Here is a 9,459-nt window from a genome sequence, read left to right as displayed (position 1 = left end):
CGCTTATCATATGCGCTGCGCTTTTTATCATATGCGCTTTTCATCATATGCTCTTTTCATCATATGCGCTTTTATAATATGTGCTTTTTATCATATGCGCTTTTTATGTGAATAGTAAATTAATTAATTTCGTTTTACTATTCATATGAATTAATTTCAATTTACTATTTTGTTAATTGAGTAATATATATACATCATATATATATTTTATTTGACGTCTCAGTGTATATGTGTGTGAATCCGAAGGCTCAAATAAATTTGACCATATAGTTATATGTTGTACCTTGCACATTAATTTTCAGTAGAAGCTTTAGATGCATATTTTTTTTTTCTTGATGAACTATTTGTTTCATATCTAGCTTAGGTAATTATTGTGAACATTTGGTCCCTATAAGAGCATTTATCTTTTAGACTTTTAGTTGATTTGTACTCGTCACAATTAGGGATGGCACTCGCGGGTCGCGGATGCGGATCCATTGGATCCATCACCCGTACCCTCGGATTTTTTTTTAATTATAGGAGACCACTTCATTTTCAATACTCCATTTTTGACAAAAAGCTACTCCATTTTACCATTCCTTTTTTCTTCATTCGTATTACATACATACACTTATAAATTAATATTTTTTAATTGATTAAATTAGATACAGTGTAGATATAATTGGGGACATTGGTACAAGTGGAAGATGCAAAGGTAACTTCATTTTCCATGATCTTCCAACTCACTTTTGAAATGTCCCGTTCTTATTGATTAAAAACGTTTCATATTAATTGATTTCGTTGCGAGGTTTTGACCTCTATATGAGACGTTTTTCAAAGACTGCATTCATTTTAAAACAAACCATAACCTTTATTTCATCAATAAAGGTTTAAAAAGCTTTGCGTAGATTATCAAATAATGATAATCTAAAATATCCTGTTTACACACGACCATTACATAATGGTTTACAATACAAATATGTTACAACAAAATAAGTTTCTTGAATGCAGTTTTTACACAATATCATACAAGCATGGACTCCAAATCTCGTCCTTATTTAAGTATGCGACAGCGGAAGCTCTTAATAATCACCTGAGAATAAACATGCTTAAAACGTCAATAAAAATGTTGGTGAGTTATAGGTTTAACCTATATATATCAAATCGTAACAATAGACCACAAGATTTCATATTTCAATACACATCCCATACATAGAGATAAAAATCATTCATATGGTGAACACCTGTTAACCGACATTAACAAGATGCATATATAAGAATATCCCCATCATTCCGGGACACCCTTCGGATATGATATAAATTTCGAAGTACTAAAGCATCCGGTACTTTGGATGGGGTTTGTTAGGTCCAATAGATCTATCTTTAGGATTCGCGTCAATTAGGGTGTCTGTTCCCTAATTCTTAGATTACCAGACTTAATAAAAAAGGGCATATTCAATTTCGATAATTCAACCATAGAATGTAGTTTCACGTACTTGTGTCTATTTTGTAAATCATTAATAAAACCTGCATGTATTCTCATCCCAAAATATTAGATTTTAAAAGTGGGACTATAACTCACTTTCACAGATTTTTTACTTCGTCGAGAAGTAAGACTTGGCCACTGTTGATTCACGAACCTATAACAATATATACATATATATTAAAGTATGTTCAAAATATATTTACAACACTTTTAATATATTTTGATGTTTTAAGTTTATTAAGTCAGCTGTCCTCGTTAGTAACCTACAACTAGTTGTCCACAGTTAGATGTACAGAAATAAATCGATAAATATTATCTTGAATCAATCCACGACCCAGTGTATACGTATCTCAGTATTGATCACAACTCAAACTATATATATTTTGGAATCAACCTCAACCCTGTATAGCTAACTCCAACATTCACATATAGAGTGTCTATGGTTGTTCCAAAATATATATAGATGTGTCGACATGATAGGTCGAAACATTGTATACGTGTCTATGGTATCTCAAGATTACATAATATACAATACAAGTTGATTAAGTTATGGTTGGAATAGATTTGTTACCAATTTTCACGTAGCTAAAATGAGAAAAATTATCCAATCTTGTTTTACCCATAACTTCTTCATTTTAAATCCGTTTTGAGTGAATCAAATTGCTATGGTTTCATATTGAACTCTATTTTATGAATCTAAATAGAAAAAGTATAGGTTTATAGTCGGAAAAATAAGTTACAAGTCGTTTTTGTAAAGGTAGCCATTTCAGTCGAAAGAACGACGTCTAGATGACCATTTTAGAAAACATACTTCCACTTTGAGTTTAACCATAATTTTTGGATATAGTTTCATGTTCATAATAAAAATCATTTTCTCAGAATAAAAACTTTTAAATCAAGGTTTATCATAGTTTTTAATTAACTAACCCAAAACAGCCCGTGGTGTTACTACGACGGCGTAAATCCGGTTTTACGGTGTTTTTTGTGTTTTCAGGTTTTAAATCATTAAGTTAGCATATCATATAGATATAGAACATGTGTTTAGTTAATTTTAAAAGTCAAGTTAGAAGGATTAACTTTTGTTTGCGAACAAGTTTAGAATTAACTAAACTATGTTCTAGTGATTACGAGTTTAAACCTTCGAATAAGATAGTTTTATATATATGAATCGAATGATGTTATGAACATCATTACTACCTCAAGTTTAGTAGGTAAACCTACTGGAAGTGACAAGAAATGATCTAGCTTCAAAGGATCTTGGATGGCTTGAAAGTTCTTGAAGTAGGATCATGACACAAAAACAAGTTCAAGTAAGATTTTTACTCGAATTAAGATAGTTTATAGTTATAGAAATTGAATCAAAGTTTGAATATGAATATTACCTTGAATAAGAAAGATAACCTACTGTATATAACAAAGGTTTCTTGATCTTAGATGATTACTTGAAATGGATTAGAAAGCTTGGAAGTAAATTAGTAAACTTGAAGGGATTTTTGAAGTGTTCTTGAAGTGTTCTTCCTATGATGATTATAGCTTGATTCTTGAAGTGATTTTTGATGAAGATGATGATTAACTACTGGAAAAATACATTCATAATAGTGTGTGTGTGTGTTGAGAGAGAATTAGAAAGAGAATTGGAAGTGAAATGGAGTGAATGATGAGTGGTAATTGGTGAGTGGTGAGTGGGGTTAAAAGGAGTTCTAGTTAGTTGACTAGCTCATGGTAGAAGTTAAAATTGATTAGTCATACATGACATAATCAAGAGTGGAATCCCATGCTAGTTTCTATTGGTATATACCCATAGTAAGTACGTTTTGAAGCTGTGTATAATACGGGTAAGAATACGACTAGAATTCTTGATGAAAGAAAAGAATGGGAAAATAACTGTAACCATTTTCGTTAAGTATGAGTGTTTTGATATATGTCTTGAAGTCTTCCAAAAGTATTTTAATACATCTAAGTACACTACATGTATATACATTTTAACTGAGTCGTTAAGTCATCGTTAGTCGTTACAAGTAAGTGTTGTTTTGAAACCTTTAAGTTAACGATCTCAATTAATGTTGTTAACCCATTGTTTATTATATCTAATGAGATGTTAAATTATTATATTATCATGATATTATGATATATTAATATATCTTAATATGATATATATACATTTAAATGTCGTTACAACGATAATCGTAACATATATGTCTCATTTCGAAATCCTTAAGTTAGTAGTCTTGTTTATATGTATATAACTCATTGTTAATATACTTATGGAGATACTTACTTATCATAATCTCATGTTAACCATATGTATATCCATATATATATCGTCATGTCGTTTTTACAAGTTTTAACGTTCGTGAATCGCCGGTCAACTTGGGTGGTCAATTGTCTATATGAAACATATTTCAATTAATCAAGTCTTAACAAGTTTGATTGCTTAACATGTTGGAAACATTTGATCATGTAAATATCAATCTCAATTAATATATATAAACATGGAAAAGTTCGGGTCACTACAGTACCTACCCGTTAAATAAATTTCGTCCCGAAATTTTAAGCTGTTGAAGGTGTTGACGAATCTTCTGAAAATAGATGCGGGTATTTCTTCTTCATCTGATCTTCACGCTCCCAGGTGAACTCGGGTCCTCTACGAGCATTCCATCGAACCTTAACAATTGGTATCTTGTTTTGCTTAAGTCTTTTAACCTCACGATCCATTATTTCGACGGGTTCTTCGATGAATTGGAGTTTTTCGTTGATTTAGATTTCATCTAACGGAATAGTGAGATCTTCTTTAGCAAAACATTTCTTCAAATTCGAGACGTGGAAAGTGTTATGTACAGCCGCGAGTTGTTGAGGTAACTCAAGTCGGTAAGCTACTGGTCCGACACGATCAATAATCTTGAATGGTCCAATATACCTTGGATTTAATTTCCCTCGTTTACCAAATCGAACAACGCCTTTCCAAGGTGCAACTTTAAGCATGACCATCTCTCCAATTTCAAATTCTATATCTTTTCTTTTAATGTCAGCGTAGCTCTTTTGTCGACTTTGGGCGGTTTTCAACCGTTGTTGAATTTGGATGATCTTCTCGGTAGTTTCTTGTATAATCTCCGGACCCGTAATCTGTCTATCCCCCACTTCACTCCAACAAATCGGAGACCTGCACTTTCTACCATAAAGTGCTTTAAACGGCGCCATCTCAATGCTTGAATGGTAGCTGTTGTTGTAGGAAAATTCTGCTAACGGTAGATGTCGATCCCAACTATTTCCGAAATCAATAACACATGCTCGTAGCATGTATTCAAGCGTTTGTATCGTCCTTTCGCTCTGCCCATCAGTTTGTGGATGATAGGCAGTACTCATGTCTAGACGAGTTCCTAATGCTTGCTGTAATGTCTGCCAGAATCTTGAAATAAATCTGCCATCCCTATCAGAGATAATAGAGATTGGTATTCCATATCTGGAGACGACTTCCTTCAAATACAGTCGTGCTAACTTCTCCATCTTGTCATCTTCTCTTATTGGTAGGAAGTGTGCTGATTTGGTGAGACGGTCAACTATTACCCAAATAGTATCAAAACCACTTGCAGTCCTTGGCAATTTAGTGATGAAATCCATGGTAATGTTTTCCCATTTCCATTCTGGGATTTCGGGTTGTTGAAGTAGACCTAATGGTTTCTGATGCTCAGCTTTGACCTTAGAACACGTCAAACATTCTCCTACGTATTTAGCAACATCGGCTTTCATACCCGCCACCAAAAATGTTTCTTGAGATCCTTGTACATCTTCCCCGTTCCAGGATGTATTGAGTATCTGGTTTTATGAGCTTCTCTAAGTACCATTTCTCTCATATCTCCAAATTTTGGTACCCAAATCCTTTCAGCCCTATACCGGGTTCCGTCTTCCCGAATATTAAGATGCTGCTCCGATCCTTTGGGTATTTCATCCTTTAAATTTCCTTCTTTTAAAACTCCTTGTTGCGCCTCCTTTATTTGAGTAGTAAGGTTATTATGAATCATTATATTGATAGATTTTACTCGAATGGGTTCTCTGTCCTTCCTGCTCAAGGCATCGGCTACCACATTTGCCTTCCCCGGGTGGTAACGAATCTCAAAGTCGTAATCATTCAACAATTCAATCCACCTACGCTGCCTCATATTCAGTTGTTTCTGATTAAATATGTGTTGAAGACTTTTGTGGTCGGTATATATAATACTTTTGACCACATATAAGTAGTGCCTCCAAGTCTTTAATGCAAAAACAACCGCGCCTAATTCCAAATCATGCGTCGTATAATTTTGCTCGTGAATCTTCAATTGTCTAGACGCATAAGCAATCATCTTCATTCGTTGCATTAATACACAACCGAGACCTTGCTTTGATGCGTCACAATAAATCACAAATTCATCATTCCCTTCAGGCAATGACAATATTGGTGCCGTAGTTAGCTTTTTCTTCAATAACTAAAACGCTTTCTCTTGTTCATCCTTCCATTCAAATTTCTTCCCTTTATGCGTTAATGCAGTCAAGGGTTTTGCTATTCTGGAAAAGTCTTGGATGAACCTTCTGTAGTAACCAGCTAGTCCTAAAAACTGGTGTATGTGTTTCGGAGTTTTCGGGGTTTCCCACTTTTTAACAGTTTCTATCTTTGCCGGATCCACCTTAATACCTTTTTTGTTCACTATGTGACCGAGGAATTGAACTTCTTCAAACCAAAATGCACACTTTGAAAATTTAGCGTACAATTCTTCCTTCCTCAATACTTCAAACACCTTTCTCAAATGTTCACCGTGTTCTTGGTCATTCTTTGAGTAAATAAGTATGTCATCAATGAAAATAATGACAAACTTGTCAAGGTATGGTCCACACACTCGGTTCATAAGGTCCATGAACACAGCTGGTGCATTAGTTAAACCAAATGGCATGACCATAAACTCGTAATGACCGTAACGTGTTCTGAAAGCAGTCTTTGGAATATCATCTTCTTTCACCCGCATTTGATGATACCCGGAACGTAAGTCAATCTTTGAATAAACAGACGAGCCTTGTAGTTGATCAAATAAGTCGTCGATTCTCGGTAGTGGGTAGCGGTTCTTGATGGTAAGTTTGTTCAACTCTCGGTAGTCGATACACAACCTGAATGTACCATCTTTCTTCTTGACAAACAAAACAGGAGCTCCCCACGGTGATGTGCTTGGTCGAATGAAACCATGCTCTAAAAGTTCTTGTAATTGGCTTTGCAGTTCTTTCATCTCGCTGGGTGCGAGTCTGTAAGGAGCACGAGCTATTGGTGCAGCTCCTGGTACAAGATCTATTTGAAATTCAACGGATCGATGTGGGGGTAATCCCGGTAATTCTTTCGGAAATACATCGGGAAATTCTTTTGCGACGGGAACATCATTGATGCTCTTTTCTTCAGTTTGTACTTTCTTGACGTGTGCTAGAACAGCATAGCAACCTTTTCTTATTAGTTTTTGTGCCTTCAAATTACTAATAAGATGTAGCTTCGTGTTGCCCTTTTCTTCGTACACCATTAAGGGTTTTCCTTTTTCTCGTATAATGCGAATTGCATTTTTGTAACAAACGATCTCTGCTTTCACTTCTTTCAACCAGTCCATACCGATTATCACATCAAAACTCCCTAACTCTACTGGTATCAAGTCAATCTTAAATGTTTCGCTAACCAGTTTAATTTCTCGATTCCGACATATATTATCTGCTGAAATTAATTTACCATTTGCTAATTCGAGTAAAAATTTACTATCCAAAGGCGTCAATGGACAACTTAATTTAGCACAAAAATCTCTACTCATATAGCTTCTATCCGCACCCGAATCAAATAAAACGTAAGCAGATTTATTGTCAATAAGAAACGTACCCGTAACAAGCTCCGGGTCTTCCTGTGCCTCTGCCGCATTAATATTGAAAACTCTTCCGCGGCCTTGTCCATTAGTGTTCTCCTGGTTCGGGCAATTTCTAATAATGTGGCCCGGTTTTCCACATTTATAACAAACTACATTGGCATAACTTGCTCCGACACTACTTGCTCCGCCATTACTCGTTCCGACACCATTTGTTCCTTTCGTTCTATTAACCCCTGTTCCGTAGACCTCACACTTCGCCGCGCTATGACCATTTCTTTTACACTTGTTGCAAAATTTGGTGCAGAACCCCGAGTGATACTTTTCACACCTTTGGCATAGCTGCTTCTGATTGTTGTTGTTGTTGTGGTTATTATTGTTGTTGGGATGATTGTTGTAGTTGTTGTTGTTGTTGTTGTTGTTGTTGTTGTTGGGCCGTTTGTTGTAGTTGCGATTGATGTTGCGATTGTTGGGATAATTGTTGCGATTATTGTTGTAATTGCTGTTGTTGTTGTATTGGTGATTCTTATCACCGTTTTCCTCCCACTTTCTTTTGACTTGCTTCACATTGGCCTCTTCAGCAGTCTGTTCTTTAATTCTTTCTTCAATCTGGTTCACTAGTTTGTGAGCCATTCTACATGCCTATTGTATGGAGGCGGGGTCGTGTGAACTTATATCTTCTTGGATTCTTTCCGGTAATCCTTTCACAAATGCGTCGATCTTCTCTTCCTCATCTTCGAATGCTCCCGGACACAATAGGCACAATTCTGTGAATCGTCTTTCGTACGTGGTAATATCAAATCCTTGGGTTCGTAACCCTCTAAGTTCTGTCTTGAGCTTATTGACCTCGGTTCTGGGACGGTACTTCTCGTTCATCAAGTGCTTGAATGCTGACCACGGTAGTGCGTACGCATCGTCTTGTCCCACTTGCTCTAGATAGGTATTCCACCATGTTAATGCAGAACCTGTGAAGGTATGCGTAGCGTACTTCACTTTGTCCTCTTCAGTACACTTACTTATGGCAAACACCGATTCGACCTTCTCGGTCCACCGTTTCAATCTGATCGGTCCTTCGGTTCCATCAAATTCCAAAGGTTTGCAGGCAGTGAATTCTTTGTAGGTGCATCCTACACGATTTCCTGTACTGCTAGATCCAAGGTTATTGTTGGTATGTAGCGCAGCCTGTACTGCGGCTCTGTTTGAAGCTAGAAAAGTACGGAATTCCTCTTCATTCATATTCACGGTGTGTCGAGTAGTCGGTGCCATTTCCTTCAAAATAGTCAAATGGAACAAGTTAATCATACAGAATATTAAGAGTAGTTAATAGTATTTCGTAGCATAATATGAACTCATTTATAAAAGCTTTTTCTTCATATTAGCGTTTTATAAGTTTAAATTCGGGTAGTACCTACCCGTTAAGTTCATACTTAGTAGCTAATATACAATTCAACTACTTCAATTCTATATGAAAAACTGATTATAATAATATTTCGCGTTCAAACTTTTACACAATATTTTACAAACTTACAATACCGCTTATTTTACATATAGCATGAAATATAGCACATAATAAATTTGATACAAGATGGTTGTGAAGATAATTCTAGCTAGTACACAAGTCGTTCAGCAAAGGCAATAAAGACACGTAATTCATACGTCCAGAAACAAGTCATGCATTCTGGTTTTACTAGGATTACTTCCCATCCTTGGTCTTGTGGAACATAACCGTTATGGCCGTTGATAAGACAGCGTGTTGTAACGTCGTCAAAGGGACGAGGGTTACGTAATGTCCAATAGTCCCGTAACAATCTAAAAACCTCATTTCTTACCCCAATTACAGACTCCGTCACTTGTGGGAACGTTTTGTTTAATAGTTGTAGCCCGATGTTCTTGTTCTCACTTTGGTGAGAAGCGAACATTACTAATCCGTAAGCATAACATGCTTCTTTATGTTGCATGTTAGCCGCTTTTTCTAAATCACGAAGTCCAATATTCGGATATATTGAGTCAAAATAATTTCTTAACCCATTGCGTAAAATAGCATTTGGGTTCCCCGCAATATATGCATCAAAGTAAACACATCGTAACTTATGGATTTCCCAATGTGATATCCCCCATCTTTCGAACGAAAGC

This window comes from Rutidosis leptorrhynchoides, chromosome 4 (genome assembly GCF_046630445.1).
Source record: "Rutidosis leptorrhynchoides isolate AG116_Rl617_1_P2 chromosome 4, CSIRO_AGI_Rlap_v1, whole genome shotgun sequence".
NCBI classification, from domain to species: Eukaryota; Viridiplantae; Streptophyta; class Magnoliopsida; order Asterales; family Asteraceae; genus Rutidosis; species Rutidosis leptorrhynchoides.
Note: the sequence above shows the minus strand (reverse complement) of the source record.